The sequence below is a fragment of the Thermobia domestica genome, chromosome 5 (assembly GCF_964235325.1).
Source record: "Thermobia domestica chromosome 5, izTheDome1.hap1.1, whole genome shotgun sequence".
Classification (NCBI taxonomy): Eukaryota; Metazoa; Arthropoda; class Insecta; order Zygentoma; family Lepismatidae; genus Thermobia; species Thermobia domestica.
The window spans coordinates 310626301-310654179 of NC_137458.1; the positions used below are offsets into that span (position 1 = coordinate 310626301).

Here is a 27879-nt window from a genome sequence, read left to right on the forward strand (position 1 = left end):
AACTGAAACAATACAATTAGGAAATAACTTTTTGTTTCCTCTGATGACGTATTTATTTAGAATTAGTGTACTATTAGTAATACCGCTTGCTTTCAGTTTATGGTGTTGTATAGCTTCCTTTATCATCCTCTTTTCTTGAAAAAAAAATGTCTCCAATAAAGTATGAAAAATATATATAGTCAGAAAAAGACATCTTAGTATCAAACATGATTTATCGTGATGAAATAAACAAGTTTCCCGTTATTAAAAAATAAAACTATAGAAAATCATTGAATTTGGTCTTAATGTTTTTATTATGCTATATATATTCTTTATAAGACTATACTTTATAAAGCAAGATGAGCGATCATACCCTCAAATTTAGCTAGTGAGTGAAAGATGTTTTCGGCACAAATATTTTACAGGTTTAGGTGCATGAAACACCAATACGCTATGGTCTTGACCTTCGTTTATTTCACATTATTATCCGACATATCATAGCAGGTAAAAAGCAGCATCAATCGGCAAGAAGAACTGCAAGTTGTAGTCTTAGTCTGTTTCTGATGCTCCAAACTCGATCGCCTAGCACGCTCGTCTATACCTTGACTCATACGTCTATCATTCAGTGCAGGCACATATCCAGCTTTTCTTTTCGGAGGGGACCCGACACGAATCCTCGTAAGCACGTAATTCTAATGTTTCAAAAATATCAATAATAATAATAATAATAATAATAATAATAATAATAATAATAATAATGCAACAGTTCTGTATTTCTCTTAAACGTTTCTTACTTGTCATTTATGAACCGGTCAAACTTAATTCTAACTCACACGAAATCAAAAAATATTTTCTAGAGACATGTATGGAAAACTGTCTGCTACGTATATCACATAACAAAAATAGCAAATGGCAATGAGTGTATCGTTCTAATACAGTAATGTTATAAACAGACCGGAAACGAAATTGTAATCCCATTTAAAAGTGTTCTTTAATTCCACCTGGTATCAATGGCATTACGGTATATTCTTACAAGTAACACTTCCCAAGTGTAACACTCCGATTTTGATAAAATTTGACAGGCAGATACTACACATAAAATAAACGAATACATGTTTTTTATTTTCTGCGGAAAAACTGTTTTAGGGGGCAAAAGCACTCACCCAAAATTTTGAAAGTTGACGCCCGAAAGACAAAAACAAGTGGACCAAAGTGTACGAAATTGTGCACAGATATGGCAGACGTAAAATGAAGGAATACGTGTTTTGTATTTTCCTGGAAAAAAAGGTTAGGTGGGACGCAGACCCCTCCAAACCTTTGATTATGAAATATCAAAAGTGCTAGTAACAATATGTCTGATGTGTGTAAAGGACGAAGAATTCCGATGACACTTTGTGTATGGACAATACGCAAAAACTAAACGAATGCCTGTTTTAGGGGACAAAATCCCCCATCCAAAATGATGAAAGTTGACGCCCGAAAGGCAAGAAGAAGTGAACCGAAAAGAATGAAATTGTACACAGATATTGTAGACGAAAAATGAGGGAATATGGGTTCCGTATTTTCCTGAAAAAAAAAATTAAAAAAAAAAACGTTTCGGTGGGACACAGACCCCTCCAAAACTTTGATCGTGAAATATCAAAAGTGCTAATAACAGTATGTCAGAAGTGCTTAAAGGACATGAAGAATTGGAACGACACATTGTGTAGGGACAATACGCAAAAAAAAAAAAAAAAAAAAACGGGTTTATTTTCTGCGAAAAATTGGTTTTAGGAGGCAGAATTCCCCACCCAAAATTTTGAAATCGTGCACAGATATTCTAGACGTAAATTGAGGTAATTGTGTTTCGTATTTTCCTAAAAAAAAAAAAAAAAAGCGATTGAGTGGGGCACGGACCTTCTAAGCTGTTGATTAGGAAATATCAAAAGTGCAAATAAGTATGTATACGTCAGAAGTTCCTAAAGAGTATGGAGAATTGCAACGAAACTTCGTATAGGGACAATTTGCAAAACAATAAATGAAATGCATTTTAATTTGTATGAAAAAACAGTGTTGGGGCCTAGAGCCCCTCCAAAAAAAAAAATTAATATTACCGTAAAAGTGCAGGAAGGAGTGGACCGAAGCAAATGAAATTGTGTGTAGATATTGTATAGACTGTATGTAAAATAAGGACTTTCGTGTTTTAAAGATGTCCCTATCAATTTTGGCACATCAACAGCAAACAGGAAATTAATCGGCACGTGTTTTTGTTTATGCGGAAAAACATTGTAAGGGTTAAAGTTGCCTCGTGAAATACTACAAAATACGCTATACTGTTTGTGCTTGATGTTGATCTGCCAAATTTGAAGAAATCTGATGGAGACACTTGTGAAACACGAAAGGCTTTATTTTTCATATCCAATATCTACAGACAATTTCATTCGCTTAGGTCCAATCCTTCCGACACTCAACGCCTCGGTCCACTCAAAAGATTTTTTTCTCTTTTCAGGAAAATACGAAGCACGTATTTCCTCATCTTACCTCTCCAACATTTGTGAACAATTTCATTCAGTTCGGTACATTTTTTCTTGCCTTTCTTGCGTCAAAATTCAAAATTCATGCGGGGGACCTTTTGTCCTCTAAAACCGTTTTTTCGCAGGAAATAAAAAAGCCGAATTTGTTTATTTTTTGCTTATTGTCCTAAAAGAAAGTTTTGTTCCAATTCTTCATGTAAATTTAGGCACTTCTGACATACTGTTATTAGCACTTTTGATATTTCATGATCAAAGGTTTGGAGGGATCTGTGCCCCACCTAACCGTTTTTTCCAGGAAAATACAAAACACGTATTCTCTAATTTTATGTCCGCAATATCTGTTCACAATTTCGTTCACTTTGGTCCACTTGTTTTTGCCTTTCGAGCGTCAACTTTCAAATTTTGGGTGAGGGCTTTTGCCCCTAAAACCGTTTTTCAGCAAAAAAAAAAAAAAAATAAAAAAAGCACTTATTTGTTTATTTTATGTATAGTATCTAACTGCCAAATTTTATCAAAATCGGAGTGTTACACTTGGGAAGTGTTACTTGTTAGAATTATAACAACAACGCATTGTCCACAGTTTGGACACTGACTCAAAGTAATCTGACATAAATTAAAAAAAAAAAAAAAAAACTCAAAAGGGAAAAAGTAGGTTTATTAAAAAGTGCTTGAGGTTTGGTAAGGGACAGCTTCCAGGACCTCACGCTGGATACGTCACTGAGTCAATGCATTATATTTGTTTCTTGCAATGATGATAATTAGATGCGTAATGTGTAAAATTATATCATAGTTTGACATTTTATAGGTCTTTCCTTAACACATCCATATTATCTGGCGTTCTGCCTGCCTGTTTTATGTCGGATAAGCGAAACTCTACTGTATTTTCAGATAGCATATACACAGGAGCTAGAGGTCTGCACGGGCCGGAATTTTTAGAACGGACCCGGCCCGTCCCCTTTAATTTATAATCTATAGGCATTAGCGGATTAAGGGCGGAGCCAATGGAGCCCAGGGCCCCCAGCTCAGGGGGCCCTTTAAAATCCCTCTGTTTAATACTTACGCTCGCGGTATCGCTAGATTTAAGTCTTTGCATCAGCAGCATTTACCTGTTAATAATGAATGCAATTATTTAATTGTTAATAATGAATTTAACTAAACTAATTATTGTAAACTTGAAGCACATTCAAATATTACAGCATAGTTCTCGGTAGTCCCATAAGTAATTTCAGAGACCACGGTGTTTCAGTACTAGAGCGTTCACCTTTGGTGCATGGAGTCCTTGGTTCGATCTATGCTCGCGCCAAGTGAACCTCGTGCTGGACAAACACTGTGTGTGTGGGTTTTCTCGAGGTTCTCCCGTTTTATCCCACTTTTTTCATTCCACCATTTCATTCATTTCTTATCATCACTGTCTCCTTTAGCCTATCCGGCATAATCGTGGGACGTAAAACTTAAAAATTTCATTTCAAATCATTTCAATCAAAAAACAGTTGCAGGAAGTATGTAATTTCGAATAAAACAAACTACTATATACAATTCTGAGTATATTATTCTTTTATGAAATTCTCGCGAACCTTATTTCTAAATTGAAGGGTAAGAAGACTAAATTCTTTCTCTTATTATTATAGATCCATTTCAATTGAAGCAGTTGGAATAGTTGGAAAAAAAATTAAAAAAAAACATACCCTATATTCCAGTGTGCCACAATCGGTATAACGCGCCACACTGGTGTGTCCAGCAAAGTGAACAGTGTGACGCAAACTTTTTCCTATTATTTGCAAGAATATTTGTCGAGTTCCTGTTATTTATTATTATTATTATTATTATTATTATTATTATTATTATTATTATTATTATTATTATTATTATTATTATTATTATTATTAACGATTTTTCCATGGATCAGCTGTCTGTATACGGTTAAGCAACCACAAGTATCACATTGAAGGAATGAGTGTAATTATTTACTTTAATAGTAATACAAAAGTCAATTTGCTTGTATATTCTACCGGTAATAACTGCATCCGTCTAGAAAGCTAGGACTAACAACAAAGGGATACCAAGTTGTGACCACACACCGCCCCAAATCGTGGGTGCCACAAGTTCTCTTCTACGCCTTAGAACAATAAGGGCTGTAGCGTTCAGGGAGAGAGAGAAACAACTTAATTCCATTGCAGTTATATGCTTATTAAATGTTAACTTATATTTATAAATTATGTAAGTGATCGTATCGTTTTCTGTTTATTATTATTATTATTATTATTATTATTATTATTATTATTATTAATAATAATAATAATAATAATAATAATAATAATTCTTATTATTATACATTTCTTAAAACGTTGTTTGCCATGTGTATGGAATTCCATACACACGGCTGTCCTGTACAGTAGAGCGTGATTATTTTCCATACGCAAACAATGTAGATATTCCAAGTTTGTTGTGTTCGTTCTATAGGTGTGTATGTATAATAATTAGATACATATGGCGTAGAAATCAAAATTTAATGTCCATGCCACGTATATGAAAAACCATACACAAAGACATTTATGAATAAAGACATTGAGTTTGAGTTTAACGTCTCGTTCAGCAACGAAGCTATATGATACGTCGGCCTACTGATTAACGTGGACTCCGAACCACGTGAGCTCTCGCCGGGAATCGAAGCCGGGTCTTCCACGCCAAAGGCGCGTACGCTAACCACTAAGGAGCTTATGAACAGATACATTTATGAGCTAAAACAAAGGCGAAAACAAAGATGTGTGATGTGATTTTGAGTTTATCGTCCCTTTCAGCAGCGAGGCTATATGAGACGTGGACCTACTGATTAACGTGAAATGCGAACCACATGAGCTCCCGCCGGACGAAAACAAAGACCTTTGGAATTGACAATTGTTTGGACATTCCAGTCGAACCTACCTAATATTAACAACGTTTCTACGATAATTTCGTAACATTGTATTATTTCTTTTGTTGATTAGCTTGGTTAGGCTTATTTAAACACTTTCTTCTTTGCACCGACGTGTCACATCTCTTGGATGAAGATACACTAGCTCTCACTGGAAATCTAATCCAGAACCAATGCACTTGAACCATTTGATCACAACAAGGCACATTTAAAAAGAAGTTTCGATTTTGTTCGGAAAATTGTGATTAGGTGTAACATTTAAAAATATATTTAAGAAAGGGTACGGAGTAAACGCACTGTACTTTCTCGCTCGAATATTTTACACTGACTTATGTTAGGCTGCAACTGTTATTGATAGATTTATTTGGGAAATTGCGAATAAAATAATGTTTTGGAAAACTTTGCTAGAAGAAACTTCAGGCCCAAAAGTAAAGTACCCATTGGTCATATTTCCGTTAGAAATAACTTGATCCATATATTAGAATTATAAAGGATATAATTGTATGTGAACTATAAGCAAAAGCGTCTGAGTAATTTCTGAGAAAATTATGCAAAAAGTCACCCCCAAGAATAAATTATCAATTGTGGATCTTTTCAGTATAAACGAGCTATGCTATATTGTTAGTGTTTTCATAAAACATTTATTTATGAAATACGAACACAATCGCCTGAATCGTTCTTGAGAAAATCGCAGGGTAAAACTTACTGTCAAAAGTAATATACCATTTCTAGATTTTCCGGATGAGGGAATTATACCATATAGCTAGGTTATTTATGTAATACGTATTTATAAAATATGAACAACAAACATCTCCTGAGTTGTTTTTAGGAAGGTCATCGGCAAAAGCTTACCCCCAAAGGTAAACTCTTCTATCTGTAATTTTGACAGTATATCGAGTAATTTTTAAGCAAATCGTCGGGAAAAATTTCACTGTCAAAGTAAACTATTTCTTTTGGATTTTTCTTTTCGGAACAAGCGAGTTATACCATATTGTAAGATTATTACAGAAAATATTTTTACTGAAATTAGAACAAATTTCAGTAAAAATAGAAATTTCAGTAATAACTGAGACAATTGTCAAAAAAAATCAACCCTTGAGAAAACCACTTCTTCTGTATGTTATCGGAATAAACTATTTATGCTCTATGTTAGTTTATTAATGAAATATTCCTTTACGAAATATGAACAAAATTGCCTGAGGCGTTAATGGGAAAGCCATCGGGGGAAAGCTCACCCTAAGATTAAGCTACTCCTTCCAACGAGTTGACATATTGTTAGGTAATTAATGATACGTTTATTTATGAAATGTGGTTGAGAAAATTGTGCAAAAAGAACGCATACCATACAGTAAATTACACCATATATATTTTTTCAGAAAAATTATTCATATGTGGTGGAGATTTGTTAATAAAATATATATTTATCAAAAGTAAATAAAATAGTCACAGCTTTTTTTTATTTGAGAAAATTGAATTATTTTAAATTTTAATCCTTCAGTAAATTAACCTTGGTTTTAGGTGTCGAAGGACATAAAATTCGAAAGATATTATGTTACTAAAACGTTATGTCTAGAATTCGGTGCAGATACATTGAACAGTATGGCCTCTATTTGAGTGCGTGTAAAAGCGTGACGAACCGAGAGACAAATAGATGGACAGACATCGAAAAATCATTTTTTTTCGCTATGTAGGAGCCATGTAACTTGAATTTATTGAAATCTGGTATTCGGTTTTTATAACTATCACCACACATTCTTTTTACGTCGCTCGAATGTGAAAACGAATAGGCCTACACCGACACGTAATGTGATAATTTGTAATCCCAAAAATTTAATTTGTTATATTTAATGTGTGGTTACTCTAAAAAAAAAAAAAAAAAAAAAAAAAAAAAAAAAAAAAAAAAGCTTATGCATGTTACATCATTTTATTATCAGTTTTTCACGCTACTGTATAATTCGGTACGATTATAGTTAATATTCATGGCATTTGTTTAAAGAAAGCACTCTTTATTTTTTTTTCACACAGACTTGCATTTGTTGCACTTGTGGATATGAAACAAAAGGAGAGAGAGAGAGAGTCAATACTTTAAAAATAAACACACACACAGAAACACTAGAACAGTTTTTTTTCTTCATGACAACGAGCTATCGCTGTGACTGTGTTCCTCACGCTGTGTGTAAAGCTGCAGGTTGCTCTTGTTTTGTTTTTTCCTATTCCTGACTCACAGACACTCGCAGTGAGTTGAAGCTGTGTAAAAACGGAGAGGGAACGGTTAAGCATACCATACCATAAACTAAAAACAATCGCTATTAGTAATAAATAGTAAGCTAATTCTGAATAAATACGTCATCAGAAAAACAAAAAGTTATTTCATTATTATATTATTTCGTTTCTTATTAACATAAAAATTATATACTTTCTACAATGTTTTGTAAAGAAAAAAAATGAACCGGACCGGATGGGATTCGATCTGGTGTCAAAACAGTATAAGAATTACTAGTCCGTCACTCTACCCACTTGCCCACACAGATTTTCTTTTGTTGCCTATCTTTTTCTTAAGAAATAAATGCTCATGGCTATAGAGCATGTCACTTCCAAACTTAAGACAACAGTTTTTCTCTTTGTTTATATTTTCCGTATAACAGCTTGCTTACGGAAGCTAATTTATATTTGGCAGACAATTTACACCCTAGATTTAAGCCAATAAATGCAATATTTTGCTCCAATTTCCAATTCCTTGATTCAGCTGTTCTCCTACTAATCTTGTTATTCCCTCTGCAATCGTGCTGTGCTACTCCAAAAATTCCCTCGAAAACATTATTGCCAGTATACACAAAACCGAACATAATTTTGTTTTTTGCTTATATTTTTATTATTTTATTATATTTTTTGGAAATATCTCCTTAGATGGATTGCTTTCTATTATCTCCACGTACTAATAACTGAATTTTACCAATAAACATATGGAAAATGGAATAATTGCGAAAAATTGTGAGTTACAGTATACGCGCAATATTTTTTGCGCATGGGAGTACCTGCTAATTTTTATCAAAATCGAAGTGTTACACTTGGGAAGTGTTACTTGTAAGGAAGAAGTTGGTCAAGTGCTATAGGTCTATATGAAGTATTGGTCTGTATGGTTAAGAGACTTGGGACATTAAGGAAGTTAGAGAAGAAATATTTAGGGAACTGAGAAATGTGGTGTTGGAGGTAGATGGAAAAGATAAAATGGACAGAAAGAGTAACAAACCAAAACGTTTTAAAAGAGGTAAGAGAGAAAATTACACTTCTAGCTAGCATCCTTCTTAGAAAGGCCAATTAGATTGGACATACCTCACGAAGAAATTGTGTTCTTCATAGCACCATAGAAGAAAAGATGGAAGGAAAGCGAGGAATAGGAAGAAGAAGAACACAACTGATCGATGATTTGAAAAATAGAAGAAAATATTGGGAGTTAAAAGAGGAAGCTGAAGATCAGGAAACTTGGAAGAAACATTTCCATGCCCAAACCTAAAAATGTTAATAATAATAATAATAATAATAATAATAATAATAATAATAATAATAATAATAATAATAATAATAATAATAATAATAATAATAATAATAATAATAATAAACCCCCATTAGTCACAGGACCTGCCAAAAGGCCTAATCTTATATATAAAAGAGAACGTACAAAATCCTTTGTTCCCTCATCACGCTAATACGGCTGAACCAATTTCTTTTATTTTTGGGGGGTTATTAGGATTTGGACCCTAGATGGTTTTTATCATATCACTTTAATTTTTAATTACCAGTGTCTTGAGATAATTGACCATTCAAGTGTCCATAACGTACAAATCCTTTGTTATTAGTTCATCATAGGTAAAAATAAACGTATTTATATGCAACCCGCATGACCGTGTCACTCGGCGGGTTAACATAAATGACAGGCGATATACAGCGGAAAATAGCTTGAATCTTCTGTTTAAAATTTTTTAATTGATTTGCTTATTTTTACAGACACTTTTACAATATGCCAGCACCGGGATGACCGCAGCGAAGCGGGGCGGGTTAACATAAATGACAGGCGATATAATGTTAAGATTTACTGCAATCTTCTATGGTTTTTATCATATCACTTGAAAGCGAAAAAGTAAAAATTATCTAAGTAACAAAGTTTATTGCGTTCCGGGGTGACCGCAGCGAAGCGGGGTGAACGCTGCTAGTAGTTAATAATAATATTCTTCTATTTTTTTATTTTACACTAACTAAGTAATAATGGATGAAATGTTGTAACATACAGATATCGACAGCGGAATATTGTTCGACATACTCCTTAGTACCTCCAAATGAACTGTGTTTCCAACGTAGACAGTGGCGTATTTACGATTTTGTTTCGGGGAGGGCTTTGCTAACTTTCGGGGGGGGGGCTTTGCCTGAAAATGTGAAAATTCTGCAAGATATTTCATATACTTTACTATAGTAAATAAATTTCGGGGAGATTTAAGCCCGGAAGCCCCCCCTAAATACGCCACTGAACGTAGGTTATACGTTAACGTAGGTTATGACGTATATATTCTAAAAGATGAGATTATTTACACATCTAAAATCGACACATTAAACGAAAACTCACAATACCACATTTATCATTAAGTGTTATTACCTAACCTGCAAAGCAGTGTTGATTTTAGCTGAGGACACTCATCCTTTCCGCCTTTCTCTGCAATACTCTGTATTGTTATCCACATATGGAATTCAAAGACAAAGGCAGTCGTCTTTAACCAGCTGTAATCTTTATTTCAAGTCTGAAAACAAATTAAAATGTGCTTCATATGGTTGCAAGAGATTGCGTGACTTTGAAAAATAACTTATTGAGAACAGAATGAAAAGAATTCTGATAGATTAGTTCGCTGGAAAAGTGTACGGAGAATATAACAGAAATAGGTATATTAGACTGACACTGCAGTCTTTGATGACTGAATTAGACAGGAAACCTTATTTCAAGATGACGCCCTTGACTGATTGTAGTAATCAATATAACTTAATATACTACGAATAGACGGTCAGGACGTGAATGGAGCAGAAATTATAGCCATCTCCTTGTTGTGAGATCTAGGTCATTTTAGCCATATAAATATTTTTTTTTTTTAAAATGGACGAAGTGCAGCAAGCTATTACTGTATTTCATCTCAAATTTGAATATGTAAATTCACTCTCTACAACAAACAAGTAAAACAAAATGACCTTGTATGTACATTTTAATGGAAAAGTGTGTATGTTTCTAATACCGTTAAAGATCAATTTTTCACGGAAACTCACTAATTTTAGCCCATATGCGCAGATTCCAAATGCACTGCTGTATTTGGTCTAGGAATTAATTCGTGCGGGTGGACAAGAGATGGCGCAACGAACTGAGCGTCCCACAGTTCCGTGTATCCACACATGTGTTGCAAACCCCTGTCATCGCGTATCGTTCGTAGTATAGGGCAGTGGATTAAAGCGTCAACAACACCAGTTTGTAGTTAAGTGAACATGGCGCAATTTGTGCCTGATAAAGTGTTTTTGCGGGGTGTCCTGCTGCATTACTTTAACATGCAGAAAAGTGCGACTGAAAGTCATCGTATTTTGGTGGAAGTGTATGGTGACCATGCTCTAGTTGAGCGAACGTGTCAGAAGTGGTTTGCACGGTTTAGAAGTGGTGATTTCGGCTTGGCAGACCAAGAGCGAGCTGGACAGCCAAAAAAATTTCAAGACGAAGAATTGACAGCATTGCTCGAGCAGGATTCGTGTCAAACGCAGGAACAACTTGCAGCAGCATTAGGCGTTGATCAAACAACAGTCTCCAAACGCTTGAAAGCCATGGGAATGATTCAAAAGATGTCACATTGGGTTCCACATGAATTGAAAGACAGAGACGTTGAAAGACGAAAAACCATTTGCGAATTGCTGCTTCAACGACAGAGCAGAAAGGGGTTTCTGCATCGAATTATTACGGGTGATGAGAACTGGATCCATTACGAGAACCCTAAACGAAAAAAGGCCTGGGTGAAACCAGGTGAACCAGGTCCATCACAACCAAAACGAGATATTCACTGTGCAAAGGTTATGCTGTGCATATGGTGGGATATGAAAGGTGTGGTGTACTATGAGCTGCTGCAACCGGGTGAAACTATGAATGGAGAACGTTATCGACGACAATTAATGCGTTTGAAGCAAGCTCTGGTCAGAACACGACCAGAATGGGAGAACAGACATGATAAACTTATAGTTCAACATGATAACGCTCGCCCACATGTCGCAAAACCGGTCAAAACCTATTTAGAAAATGTCGGATGGGAAGTTTTACCCCACCCGCCGTATTCACCAGACGTTGCTCCTTCGGACTACTACTTGTTCGATTGCATGAACAACGATTTGATTGGACAGCGGTTTACTTCTTCAGAAGATATCGAAACATGGGTCTCTGACTGGATCGCTTCCAAGGATGAGGACTTCTTTCGCCACGGAATCCGTACATTGCCTGACAGATGGGCGAAAGTGGTGGCTAGCGATGGACAATATTTTTCTTAAGGTATTTATGTATTTTGTGTTTGTACTACAGCTTCAATGTGTGCGTACCAACCGCACGAATTAATTCCTAGACCAAATATTTTTTTAAAAAATATTTTTACTATATCAAGCAGTTGAAACAAAGTACTATCATCGAAATCGAAAAACTTAATTTTTAAAAGTTAAGCGTTGAATTAATAATTGGCAATTTTGGTATTTTTTCCATACTGTAGGCCCTGTGTGCGAACTGTAGATAAAATATAATTTTTAAAAATATATTTTTCCCTCTATTAACATCTGAATACACAACTTTTCCGCATTATTAGAATTTGATATTCGTAAGTCTATTTTTTTTTTTTTTTTTTGGAGCGGTCCGATGTGCATTTTACAGTCCAGATATATTCTTTCGGGCAATGACGTAACATTCCAACATGATAATGCGCCTGTTCACCCATCTGGAGGATTTACCGGTGTGGTTTGAGGAAGTTCGGGACGAAATCGAACATCTCCCATGCCACTCCAATGCCCATACTTGAACATAATTGAGCATCTGTGGTCCGTTTCGGAAATACGTATCCGTGGTAGATTTTGGCCTGCAAACTTTCTCACGGAAAAAGTGATGCGTTGCACCCAAAATGTTTAACTTTTAAGGATTTATGGTAAGTTTTGTGTATTGTTGTCTTTGATCGCTTTAATCAAGTCAAGCATGAACCAAAGAACACCCCAGATGCAGTTTGGAACCGAATTGTCAACTTAGCGGCGCCAAGTGGGGTCGGAGGGGCGTGAATATTTTTTCTTACGGCAAATTTCAAAAATTTTTCACGCCCTTAGTTTTTAAGATATCAGATTGAAATTTTTATTACGGATTGTATGTACATTTGAGAATTTCTTACTTTATTTCTTTTAAGAGCCTTACGTGAACTTGGGCTTGGAACCGGGCCCGAGGGACGCAACTATTCCGAGGGGGTGATCTTTTCTGAAAAATGTTTGGTTTTTGCATAATTTTATGGTTCAAGTGTATAATACGGACATGTGAGTGATACCGTTGGAAAGGGTTGGTTATACTGAAGAAAATGACGTTTGAAACATGACTTTAGACCAAATAGAATGACGCAGTAATTTTTTATCATATAGAAAATATGTATGTATGGCTCACCTTCAGACTTCCAAAAAAATGTTTCTCCCTTAGTTTTCAAGATATAAAATTGAAATTTTACACATACATTGTGTACATAACTATGTATTTTTTAAAAGCTTTCCAGATCCCTACATGAACCCTGGCTCCGGCCAGAGGGGCGCAAAAATTTTGATTTTTTTTCTCAGAAAAACCCCCGGTTTTCCCCGATTTTCCCATTTCTGGTGGACAATACTGACAAATTACTTGTACCGTTGGAAAGGATGCTTTATTCTGAAGAAATCGAGGTATGAACCATGATCCTACAATAAACAGTGAGGAAGTAGTAGCTGTTTGACTGAAAGTCTAAAATTTATCTCAAAAAGTGGAAATCCTAAAAGGAATAATATACTACTTGCTACGATTCACGACCTATATGACTCCGTTCCATTTTGTTTTAGAGTTGCTCTGAGGATGAAATATGATCCAAAGCCACATCAATATATCGTGAGGTACTATTTTTTCAGGTCTTTCCATTAAGTTGACAAAGATCGGTATTTCTTCTTTGTGGTTGGTATGACACTAACGTAGCAAGATTTATACAGAGTGTTTCAAAACAACACCGACAATGTTTGGGAAGTGATTCCTGACACCAAGATAAGACAAAAAGTATAGACCAACCTGGGTACACAAATGCTTCCTTTCGGAATTATAGGCTGCCGAAAACATAAAAAAAAATGAACTTTAAAGGTCCATAGCTCCAAAACTATGGGTCCTACCGTAGTCAGGTCAAGACTTCACTTAGGAAGTAGTATGTGCCCTATCCAAAAATACTTGTCTCAGAATCCTAAGATAATTACGCAAATATTTTTAGAATATAGAGCGAGTTGGGCTACGGGCATTTAGCACCAAGTACTCATCAAGCACCTCTATAAAAATTGTTGCGGAAGCTCAGCAGAATTCTGAAAAATGGATTGTTAGTGGTTTCACCTGTTCTTCTCCATAACCTCAAATGCATAGCATGTAACAGGCCACTACATAATTAAGTATAATGCTTCTCTCATAAAGCATTTACTCTTATCTTACCTTTAATAATAAAATAAATTGTCTTAATCCTCTTCTTCTCCTACAACCGAAGGTTTTAGCTGAAATCTAATTTTTTATCTATCAAACTAAGGTTGTAGGTTTTTGCTCTGAGAAATATATATTTAATATATAACACTTGTAGAATTGATATTAATTTATTTTTAGAATAAAAGTGCAAATATACATATGTACAAATAATCAAAATTCTGTCATCGAAGTTCTTTCAGCCTTCTAATTATTAACCTTTGTATCTTTTGATTAGAAAATATCTTAATCGATGCCCACAGATTCCCAAATTTACTCTACTCGGAAACCCGCTGTCCGTCACTTCGAACAAGCTTCGACCGATTGCCTACTTCTATCAAGAAAGTCTGACTACAACTTTCCGTCAGTAAAAAAAAAATAGATTAACCTTTCATCTATGACACCCACTTGTGAACATAGAAGGTTAACTTCCTTAAAGAGAACACCATCACTTTGGTCTCCTCTGGCCTAAATAAAAAAATATCTAATACTTCAATATATTAGCCATTTGAATCTCAGAACTCAGTTAAATCAACGCTTCTGTATAGACCATCACTCAGGCCTTCCCTACATGAATTTATTTCAACATATTCTACGGCCATCACTTAGGCCCAGAGAAAATTACTTCTCTCTGCAACTATCATCACTTAGATAGTTCCCTACATGAATTCGTTTTAAATTAATATTTCTACGGCCATCACTTAGGCCCAGAGAAAATTACTTCTCTCTCCAACTATCATCATTTAGATAGTTCCCTACCAGAAGACAGAGAATTTCAAAAGGACATCACTTAGCCCTCCTGACCATCTTCTAAAAAATTACGACTGAGGGTCTTCTTTTATATGGTCGGTGGACGCGTTACTTTCTCTTTTTTATTAGGTTTATATTTTCGCTAAAGAAAAAGAACAGCTTGGGTAGGCAAACCCTCCGAGATTCTAGTAATTCCATTCTAAAATTTGCAGCCACCAAATATTTAAAAGCTAAAGGAAAAAAGTACGTTAAAAAAAAAAAAAAAAAATAAGCACAAACTATGAACACAATTCTATACACAAGTTATCCTCTACAATTTATATATGTATATATATGTGTGTCTGGCCAGACCTAATAGATTATGAATATATAGTCTTACTAATTAAACATATAAATATGTATAAAATATATTTAATCTTTTTACCTTATTACAGCAAACCAGTAAGGGCGAAGATACGTCCTTACATAGCCCCGGACAAACAAAAAAAAAAAAAAAAAAAAATGAACATATCACTTATTCTTTGAAAGTCCACTGTCTCTAACTGTCTTTCTTAAGATTTTTTGCACTATACCCATTTTTTAATTTTTTTTTTTTAATATCACAAAACACACACAAGATATTAATTTCATTTTTTAAAGGCTTATTTTAGCCTAGTCTAAAAGTCTCGAACTGTTTTTTTTTTTAAAAAAAAAAAACACACACACACAAACACCACAGTTTTCACTAAACACTGAAACTAAGTTCTGGATTAGAAGTGGAGTTTTCTCGCAGCACTTTTCTTGTCTTCCGGGGGTTTTTCCTCCTCTAAGAATTTCCCGGGAGTCAGTGGAAGTCCATCAAAATTGATGTCATCTGCGAAAATAGACAGCACATCCTGGTCATCATCTTCAACCCACGGTTGACTCTTGGTGGATGTTCCTGGCATGGAATGTACCTCACTGATTTCTTCTTTTTTAATTAATCTCAGCTCTGCAAGGGTGCAGTTCTTTGGATCGTAGCCTTTTCGTTCAGAAATTTGGTTAAATTTCCTTTTCCTACCCCTTTCTGCCTTTTCATTATCGACGTGCAGAAGCAAGGCTAGTTCGTACGGGTTGTCTTCTCTAGGTCTACAAGAAGCATAGACCGATCTCTGCTTCGGAAGTGGTTTTTTGAACATTGAGTTCATCTCTAAGAGTGTACTATAGGTCTTCACACTAAATTGTCTAATACAAAACTAAAGCTTCTCTAATCTTTTCTTATTTTGTTTGTCAAGTTCGTACATTAGGAATTATATGTATATAACCTTCCTCATCGGCTATTTTTTCCTCTCCGAAAAAGGAAGTTTTATTTTAGGGTCTTTCTTCCCCCTCCCCTTCATTTCCGGCGTTCTCATAACAAACTCTTCTCTCTGCTCCGGAAGATGTTCGCTGAAAAACGGTGGTTTCCAAAACGGTTTCATTTGGTCGGTATTAACTTTTATGATCTTGCCTGTAAATATGTTTTTGGCTAAAAATGTATTCATGGCTAACTGTTTCTCCAATAAATAGGGACCTAAATATTTTGGTAACATCGCGGCAGAAATGTTTTTAGGTGCACAAGACAGACGCACTGCCTTGACCCAGGCCTTTTGTCCTGTTTTGAAATGATGTTGTTTTCGACCCTTGTTGTAAAATTTCTTTGAGGCTTCATGTTTCTTACTTTGCGTTAAATTAGCACAGTCCCAAGCCGACTTCAATTTCTTTTTAAGCTCGTCTACCGATTTTAAGTAATCATGTTGAATGACCTCATGTACTCCTTCACTGGTCTCAGACATATTGTAAGGAAATTGAACCTCCCTGCCAAAAGTCAATTGAAACGGGGAAAAGCCAGTCGCCGAACAAGTTTTCGAGTTCAAAGCAAATTCTAATAATTTTATATCTTTCGACCAGTCGCTGTGTTTTTCGCTGTATATAGAAATACTTGTTTTGATTTGCTTAACCCAAAGTTCGCTTTTATTAGCACAAGCTCTATAAGCTGAAATATACACAGCTTTTGTTCTAAGCAACTCTAATGTTTCCTTCCACAGTCTACTTGTAAATACAGCATGATTATCAGAAATGACAAACTGATAGAAGGAATTGTCACAAAAAAAATTTTATTAGACAATCAGCTACTGTCTTTGATGTTACTTTCCTAAGAGGAAAAAATTTTACTAATCGAGTGAAAGCATCAAGGATTACTATACAAAAAACGTGTCCCCCTGTACTTGATCTAATTAATGGCCCTAAGGCATCAATATACGCACATTGTCCTGCCTTCTCCACGAGTGTGCTAGACATAAATCCGTATTTTGCCTTTCCAGCATCTTTAAAGATACTACAAGCGACGCATGCTTGTGAGAATTGTTTAATGTCTTTGAACATCGTCTTCCAATAATATTTCTTTCTTATTCTCAAAAGAGTATCCTTAAAATTTGGGTGCCCAGAATATTTCTTATTATGGGTTACATCACATACCACAGCTCTCAACTTAGTAGGAAGCCAAATGACATCTCGATTTAGACCTCTGATTTTAACAGTTTTCATCAAAATTCTGTTTTTTGCAAGGAATGCTGTTCTCGCTAGGAGTTTAAGTTTCTTTCTCTTTGCTTTGCTGAAACTTGTAACATCATTCTCCAAAAAGCAAATTAATTGTGATAAGACTTCATCCCCTTCTTGAAGTTCTCTAATTGCTTTGCTGTCCACTAAAATTTCTTCTGTGTAATTTTCTTGGTCTTCTTCACTCCCACATTTTTGGTCCGTGCTGCCCTCTACAGCCAAACAGAATGGTAGCTCTGATAGCATACTAATCTTGTCCTCCGGCTTAATCTCGATATTTCCACTAAATCTGTGTTCTTGCATTTTCCCTTTCTGTTTGATTTTCTGTTTGAAGTTTTTCATTTTTCTACTAAATTCAAAATCAATAAATAAATTCTCTTCTTTTCTAAAATCATCGTAGTTCACGAGGGAACCATCCTTATCTTCTATTTTGAAGTATCCTGTATCATTTTCGGATTCCAGTGGATATTGTTCATTGGCAACTTCTGAACCTTCAAATTCCATAGGCTCTGTGTGTCCACTTTCAATTCTCGAGAGATAGTCTACGTACAATTTAGCTCCCTTTTTATACTTCAAAATAACTGGAAATCTAGAAATTCTAGCCATCCATCTTGTTAAAGTAGCAGATAGCTTATAGGACTTAAGCATTGTAAGTAATGCCTCATGATCAGTATAAATGATTATTCTCGGTGAATGTATCAGATACAATTCAAATCTCTCAACTGCTAGAAGAATCCCTAGTAACTCTCTCCTTGTTGTACTATAAACTTGCTGTGACGGTGTTAATTTCTTTGACCCATACGCCACTACGCTAAGCTTTCCTTCCTCATTCTTCTGTGCGAGGACATAGCCAGAACTAACAGCTGAAGAGTCTACAAATAAATAAAATTCCTCCCCTATCCTAGGAATTAACAATTTCTTATCATTAATCAGAGCTGATTTTAGTTCCTGTAGTGCATTTTCGTGTTTCTCTTCCCACTTAAAACGATTATTTTGCTTTAGTAAATCACTCAAGCATGCCGTTATTTTAGCCATGTTTCTTATATTCTGACGAAAATAAGAAAAATATCCAAGCAATGATTGTAATTGCTTTCTCGTTTTCGGCCTCTGTATCTGCTGAGCCATCTTCTTTTTCTCTTCAGTACAAGACAAGTATCCCTGCTTTACTTGGAATCCTAAAAATTCCATTTGTTCTGCAAAAAATAATGCCTTCGATGGACTGACAGTTAAATTCGCTTTCTTGAATCTTTCCAGTACATCCTGCAAGATTTGTAACATTTCTTCTTTGGTTTCAGTAGAAATTACCAAATCGTCGTAAAAAGCAATTACTTTCGTGTAATATAGTTCACCTAGAACTATCTGCATTAGTTTATTTAGAGTACTAGGCATTCCCGACAAGCCATAAACTCCTCGGACATAGCGGAACACTCCTTTGTGAGTTATGAATGATGTATACTGACGGCTCTCTGGGGATATCATAATATTTGCATATGCATAAGTTAAATCCAACTTAAGAAAATATTTTCTATTTCCTAAATAGCTTAATGCTTCAAAAAGTCCCGGAATATTCGTCGGTTCCTTCTGCGTGGCTAAATTTAACCTACGGGCATCAAGAACTAATTTAAACTTGCCACATTTCTTTCTATGTAATATAGGACAGCTAATATAATTAGAAGATATTGTTTTTTCTATAATTCCTTGTTCTTCCATCTCGTCCAACAATTTGGACATAATTCTCCTTTTTTCCTCAGATAAAGGCCGTAACTTTGAATAAAATGGTCTTGTATCTTTTAATGTAATGGAGTGTTGAATAACATCCGTCAACCCTGGTTTTTCAGAAAATACATCTTTATATTTATAAACAATTTCCCTGAACTGCTTCATTAAAGTAGGTTCTAAATTAACTTTATTGATCATGGTCTCAATATCATCTGTTTTATTTTCTTCAATGAGGTGTACTTCACTCTCTGTTTCTTTCTTTACTGTTTCCGGGGAATCAAATAAACAAACAAGTGTTTCTCCATTGTCTATGCTCCAACCATTTGATTTTAAATGTATTGACAAGCCCGCTTTTGCAATAAAAGATCTACCAACAAGGACAGATTTTATCAGGTTGGGGACTATGTGAAATGTTTGTCGAACAGTATTACCATAAAAGTGTACATTTACTGTCATGGAACCGTTAGTCTTCGTAGAACCAGAAGCTAACAGGATTTCAAAAGAATTCTTTTTTATTTTTCCCCCTCTCTTCTTCCACTTTTCAGCTATCTGAGGGCTAATACAAGAAATACTGCTCCCAACGTCTAGGTACATAACTTCTTCGAACCCAAGAATACGACATCTAACCAGAGGTTCCCTCAATTGTTTACGAACTACCGTCTTCTTAGAAGACGGTTCGTGTCCCCGTTTTTTGCAATAGTTGCCACTTTGTTTTTGGTGCTCTTCCGACCTGATCCTCGGACCTTTTTTGTATAGCCTTGTGTGAATGACCTCTCCCTTTCTTCTTCCCGGGTGAGGTTACTGGGGAAAACAGACCCCCTGGCGTTGCTTGCCTTCATTCTTCTATTTCTAGTTGTTAACCTACAAGTGTTTGTATTGTCGAGGTCGTCAGCTTCATTGGGTTGGGCAAACGGAGTGATCTTATGCTCATTTTGGAACCTCCAACCACCCTCTCTCAAATGTAATGAAATCCCCATTTTCTTTATCAGATCTGCCCCACATATGATCGGAATATTTATGTCCTGAAGAACGTAGAAGCTATGTCTAAATCTACCCTTTTTCACGCAGAAAGAAGGTGTTATTATGCCTATACTCTTCGTGTGGCCGCTCGCTAGAGAAATTTCTAGCTCTTTTTTCTCAAAAGTAGCCCCTCTCCTCCTCCATTGGTTAGCAACAGACTTGCTAACTAATGAGATAAAACTACCACTGTCCAGATATAAAAATTTCTTAGACCGATAGAAATATCCATACAAGTAGGGTTGGATTTCTTTCTTAACAGGATTCTTCCCGTCCAACACAGAAGCTGATACTGTGTTTTTCGATCTTTCCTGCTTTTTCTTTTCACAACATTCAAAACTTTTGTGATTAAATTTACGGCAAAAGTAACATTGAATTCTCTTTTTCTCTTCCCGAATGCTATTATTTTGAACGTGCTCTTTTTTGTTTCTATTAAATTTTGCCGGATCCAACGCTGAAACAGCAACTTGGGACGTATTCAAAGAGTCTGTTTCCTCTCTCTCTGTAATTGCCGCCACTGAATGAGAAGCCGTGATATTCACTGTTTTAGCCTGCTGCAAATAATTGTACTCTCCTAATAAATAAGACTGAATCTGTAAAGATTCCATCTCTAATTTCTTCAAGGACTCAAATTCCTTTCCATGAAGAAATTGTCTGAATTTAGGATGCGATTTGGATATTATCTTAGTTATTTGCTCTTTCTCTGTAGGCGGATTTCTTAGGCGTGAAAACAGTGTTGCCATATCTCTGATGAATTTTGCCAAAGATTCATCGGGATTTTGTATTTTCTTAACAATCTGTGTTTCTATTTCCTGATTGTACTCAAAAGAAAAATGTTCCTGCAGAAAACTGTGTTTAAAACTCGCGTAGTTATCGAAAGGTCTACGGAATTTGTACCAGCGTCCCGTTTCCTCTAACAATATTTTGGGAAGAACCTGATCCAGAACGTCCTTTTCACTTATTTTTTTCTGTTTTACAAATTCATCTACCGCATCCAAAAACTCAAACGGGCTTTCATTTTTTGTACCAGAAAATGTCGGAGTAGATAACTTAATATCTATAAGATTTTCTACTTTCCCGCAATTACACTGTTCTTCACTTCTACTTTCATGATTTCTAGTTTTTAATTTTCTTATTTCTTCTAATAGACTGTCAAGGCTAGTTTCAGTTTCCGGTGCTAAACCCAAAGCACTCTTGAGTTCGTCTAAACTTATTGAATTTTCCATCTTTCCTCTTTTAAACCTACCAGATCTCAGTAGCATAAAGGTTACGATAAGAGCTTTTCAAATATCTATACAATTCTATGTCTGCTGCTCAATTCCGGCTACGAGCCCCCATTTATGTTAGTGGTTTTTGCTCTGAGACATATATATATATAATATATAACACTTGTAGAATTGATATTAATTTATTTTTAGAATAAAAGTGCAAATATACATATGTACAAATAATCAAAATTCTGTCATCGAAGTTCTTTCAGCCTTCTAATTATTAACCTTTGTATCTTTTGATTAGAAAATATCTTAATCGATGCCCACAGATTCCCAAATTTACTCTACTCGGAAACCCGCTGTCCGTCACTTCGAACAAGCTTCGACCGATTGCCTACTTCTATCAAGAAAGTCTGACTACAACTTTCCGTCAGTAAAAAAAAAAATAGATTAACCTTTCATCTATGACACCCACTTGTGAACATAGAAGGTTAACTTCCTTAAAGAGAACACCATCACTTTGGTCTCCTCTGGCCTAAATAAAAAAATATCTAATACTTCAATATATTAGCCATTTGAATCTCAGAACTCAGTTAAATCAACGCTTCTGTATAGACCATCACTCAGGCCTTCCCTACATGAATTTATTTCAACATATTCTACGGCCATCACTTAGGCCCAGAGAAAATTACTTCTCTCTGCAACTATCATCACTTAGATAGTTCCCTACATGAATTCGTTTTAAATTAATATTTCTACGGCCATCACTTAGGCCCAGAGAAAATTACTTCTCTCTCCAACTATCATCATTTAGATAGTTCCCTACCAGAAGACAGAGAATTTCAAAAGGACATCACTTAGCCCTCCTGACCATCTTCTAAAAAATTACGACTGAGGGTCTTCTTTTATATGGTCGGTGGACGCGTTACTTTCTCTTTTTTATTAGGTTTATATTTTCGCTAAAGAAAAAGAACAGCTTGGGTAGGCAAACCCTCCGAGATTCTAGTAATTCCATTCTAAAATTTGCAGCCACCAAATATTTAAAAGCTAAAGGAAAAAAGTACGTTAAAAAAAAAAAAAAAAAAAATAAGCACAAACTATGAACACAATTCTATACACAAGTTATCCTCTACAATTTATATATGTATATATATGTGTGTCTGGCCAGACCTAATAGATTATGAATATATAGTCTTACTAATTAAACATATAAATATGTATAAAATATATTTAATCTTTTTACCTTATTACAGCAAACCAGTAAGGGCGAAGATACGTCCTTACAGGATATTTGGATAGGGCACATACTAGTTCCTAAGTGAAGTCTTGACTCGACTATGGTAGGTCCCATAGTTTGGGAGCTATGGATCTTTAAAGTTCATTTTTCATGTTTTCGGCAGCAGATAACTCCGAAAGGAAGCATTTGTGCTCCCAGGTTGGTCTATACTTTTTGTCTTGTCTTGGTGTCAGGAATCACTTCCCAAATGTTGTCGGTGTTGTTTTGAAACATTCTATATACATTGCACACACATAATAACCAGGGTGCGAATTACCGAGGGGATGAGGGGGATTTCCCCCCTCAATCACATTTTGTTCCCCCCAAAGAAATCAACTGAAGTATTCCTACCGGGTATGCTCGCTTTCCCCCCCAAACTATGCTTAGTATAATGCCAAAATTCACTATTTTTGACATTCGTTGTAAGTTTAATTTGTTAGCTGTATTTCGAAATGAGAAATGTATACTATTTAGTTTTGGTCATTTCTAATTTCCCCACTATTTTCATTGTTGTTCAGTTGAACTATATTCCCCATGCTGTAAGCGTCGGTGGAGCACCGATGGGCAACTAGGTGACTTTCGCCAAAAATTGGTGACCCCACAACGACGGTGCGCGGTAGATCCACTTCCATTTTGAAAATTATACCATCAGCGGCTCACCAGTGGCAGAGATGCGACGAAATGCCAATGAATCACAAAATTACTCCCCCAAAATCTGTTAAATCGCATATACACCGTGTATGTGTGATTTGTTTACATTAAGGTGTGTCTAAAAAACACTCGAAAAGGTACTAAAAAAAGGACCCCGAAGTGTGAGCGAACCACCAAACTTACGATTACTAAGCATGTATTCTTCCAACTTCGCCACGAAGGCGATTAAGAAAATCTCGCTTGTAGAGGGATAAATCGTTGAGGTCTTCTTTTATTTGGTCAATCAGAGTGCTTCTTTAACCGTGTATATTCGACGATAACCTTTTGCTATCAGATAAAATGCGTTCGTCATGTTAATTTTATAACAAAATAACACGCGTCTATTTACTTTATTTCATAGTTCTCCCATATTCACTTTCCAATGATCGGCTACAGTTGCCAGTTGTACTCATTAAGATTTTTCACTTCATGATGTAGAGGCAGAGGTTACTCTTGATCTCCGGAGCTCACTTTAGGAACAATTCATCAGGAAAAAATAATATACCGGATAATAATAAACGCATGTACATGACTGGCGATAGTTCGTGTTGGTCCCTTAGCGATTCTCCGCAACGAATCGAAGGGGAGCGGACCAAAACGAAGTCCTCGTTGCTACGCGGTGGTAACTTCAATAATCCGACTCTAGATATTTGTTTCGACTCAACGAACCCTGCCGCCAGTGGCACACTAACGGCAATACTTCGACGCGTCGCTATATTAACGATTGACATTTACCGGCAATTGGGCCACTAGGTGTTCGCGACGTTTACAGCATGGGGTTATTATGACTACAGTTGTTACTTGCAACCGTATCCTCATACAATTCAGTTCGTCGTCCTTCGTGAATTTGAATGTATTAATTGCATGTAAGTCACATATGGATTTTATAAATACTCTTCCTGTTTGGCCAAAAACAGCTTGGCGAAGATCGGACAAGTCATATTCAACCTCTACATTTGTGTCGATTACCATCTTGTTTTAATTTTTGTTACATTTCATTTTCCAGTGTATTCTTTGGTAGCACATGGTCCTCATTCCCTAGTTTGCATCTACACAACTCAAAAATTGCATTTAATTTGTGGTAATTGGCATAGTAATATAATGGCTCTCTGCATTTTTTTGCATTGCGATACATAAATTTTAAGGACATCCATGTAGAATGTGCCCGTATATCACAATCATCTTATTCAGGCACTTCGAAGTGGTATGACTGTACCATTTTTTTTTTGTTTGTTTGTTTAAAGAATTAAGTGAGTAGCTATTTCTAGAGGCACATTCCGATCCATATTTCCACAAATTTTGCGTACAGCAAAGCAAGGCAATAAATAAATAAATAAATAAATAAAATAAAAAAAAATAAAAAATATAAATGCTATTCCGATTACCGCAAACTACAAACCCTGCTCCCGCCAAGCGAATTTTGTGGTGAACAAACACTGTGTACATGAGTTTCCTCGCGGTTTCCCGTTTCCTCCCATTTTATTCATTCCACCATTTCATTTATTGCTCATCATCACTGTCTCTTTTAGCCTAACAGGCATAACCGTGGGACGTAAAACTCAAAAATTTAATATAAAACTCAAATTTTGCGTTGAGTGGATGCAAACGGCTAGGGAAGTAAATGGGCTGATTTATTAAGGAAATAAACCTTACAGATCTGCGGGCATACGAGTGAGTACAACATATAAATACGTTCAGAAAGGTTAGGTATTGTGTATGAATATCAGTAAGACTATCCATGGCTTTGGTCAGTGTTTCTTTTGTTAAAACGAACGTCAGACACACACACACACACATACATATATATATATATATATATATATATATATATATATATATATATAGAGAGAGAGAGAGAGAGAGAGAGAGAAAGAGAGAGAGTTGTTGTCGGTAGATTTTTGAATTAATAAATCTTTTATTTACGAGTATTACATATGTCATGTTATATTTATGTACGTGTAGGCATTTTTGTCTCATTTTGAATTATTGCACCTTCAGACCCTACGTCCTGTTGGCTTAATTTTATCCCTCTCCAATATAAATGGTCTAATTCGCACACTGATAATAACCACCTGCATTTACTACAAAATTGTGACACTATACGATCACTGATAAACTGAAAAAGGCAAAACGCACTTCAAATTCGTTTTGAGTTCTCTTCTTCACTGTCGAATGGCACCTTTAAAGTGAAATGAGATTACTCTATGTTAATTAATGTAGACGCCATGAGTTTCTGAGGAAAACAATTCATCAGTCTGAAAGTGAAGAAGTCACACATTGAATTTGTTTATATTTAGTCTGCAGAATTATCTACAGAAAATGTTTCTTGAAACAAAAAATGCTTTAAACCAGCCCTGCCCACGGCGAGCAGATAGTGGAAACTCTCCTCGTCAACGCTCACGAGCATTCTACGGGCAAATACCATTGTTCGTGCTTCGTGGATCTTCGGGTTTCGTCCTTAGAGGAGCGGAAGTGTTGTCAACCTTGGCGGTAATCACTAGCTTACCAAAAAAAAAAGTATGTATGGTAACTGATTGCCATTTAGTGTAAAGTGTTTTTTTACAATGTGGTAACCGTTAACTATAGACAATACAAACTTGTAACAGCAATCAAATGATAAACTATGTACGTTCCTTTTCTTCTTTTTTCTTTCCTTTTGTTAAAGAAGGATGTGGGTTTGTTATATCCGAGTGTGGGTTTGTTATATTATGTTGTTTCCCTTTTTAGGAAAAGAGATAATCTGTTGATACGAAAAAAAAACTGTAGCACTTGTTTGTAATTATCTAAGTATTATCTCCAGAAAATTAGCTTATGCATGTATGTGTGTACGAATAGGCTTAGCAAGGGGTTGGTTGTGGAGATTAGAAGCCACTATTACACTATCAATAGGAAGAATAGTATTTCTTACTCCACTTTTAAAGTTACTTTGATCGCAAAGAATCAAACAAAATATTAAGAGAGCCAAAGAGATTTTCCATTTTTAAGTGTGAACGTTAGTGACTGCAATTAGTTTTTTTTTTTTTTTTTTTTTTTTTAACAAGGAGTGTCTTTTTAATAAGGAAAAATGTATTGTCCCTGGCTGGTTGCTTGCCGGTGGCTTGTTAAAAGTGAAAAAGAATGTTAAATCATTTCAACCACTGAAGCTACACGCTTGTCTTTCTTCGATAGTTACTGACTGATTTTGAAAGTCACAATGTTGTAGGCCTACTGTAATAGCGTAGGCCTACTGTAATAGCGTAGGTCTACTGTAATAGCGTAAATTCGAAAGGAAACGTTCCAACTGAATGATACGAACAATTATTCCCAATGTCTTGAACATGAAACGTGGGTTGCACGGATAACGCTTAAAGTAGGCTGGACTGCACTGGAATTTCTTTCCGGCAAATTAGTGTTTGGTCGGAACTCAGTTCTTCTGTGTAATTGTCTCTTAACAACATTTGAACATTTCTTTTAGATAATAATAACTAACTAACTCTATGGTCTATGGAACCCGAAGGTTCAATGCCGCGTTTACAAAATATTTCCACTAACTTCTGTCCTTAGCCAACTGGATCCAGTTTCTACTCTGTACTCTTATTTCTGCAAGATCCATCTTAATATTGTCTTCCCATCTACGCCTAGGTCTTCCTAGTGGTCTTCTTCCAATTGGGTTTTCAGTTAAAATTATGAAAGCGTTTCTAATTTCTTCCATTCTGGCTACATGGCCTGCCCACCTGAGCCTTCTACACTTAATAACCCTAATAATGTTAGGTGAGCGGTATAAACTATACAATTCCTAGTTATGAATTTCCTCCAATCCCCATTTTCATCCCTCTTTGGTCCGAATAATAATAATAATAATAATAATAATAATAATAATAATAATAATAATAATAATAATAATAATAATGCGTATTATTATTATTATTATTATTATTATTATTATTATTATTATTATTATTATTATTATTATTATTATTATTATTATTATTATTATTATTTTCAACCTCCCGTCGTTCTCCTATCAATCTAGCAACGAAAGGCGTTTACAACTTAGCAAACGTGAAGCGAATGACAAGTTATAGACCGAGTGCTAATGTAATACAACGTCACGAATTGTGTAAGCAAGCTAAAAAGGTCTGAAACAATTCGTTTCCGATTTTTGCAGTCGTTTTTACGTCTGTAAGATGACATGTTTAATATTAGTTTCTTTCTTTCTTTCTTTCTTGTTCATTTGTTAGTTACTTCAACGCTAACTGTAACCCCAGACAGCACAATGCACGTACAGTATCCGTATAGTACATGTACAATTGCACGGATGCAACATGTGCATCATCTGTATAAATGCACGCCTGTACATGTGATGCACATATACATCACAAGTCCTATTCAACATCTTCACGTGCACAGGACATGTGCAGTGCACACGTCCTGCACAAATGATTTCCACGTTCCGCACAGTTGATTTACACGTTACACGTATTCGATTTACATGTAGTGCACAGGTGATTTACATCTAG

General features: G+C 35.5%; 1 pseudogene; it reads left to right on the forward strand.

The window, feature by feature from the left end:
* Positions 1–15356, forward strand: part of LOC145685645 (uncharacterized) — a 35030-nt pseudogene extending 19674 nt beyond the window's left edge.
* Positions 15357–27879: the final 12523 nt, after the last annotated feature.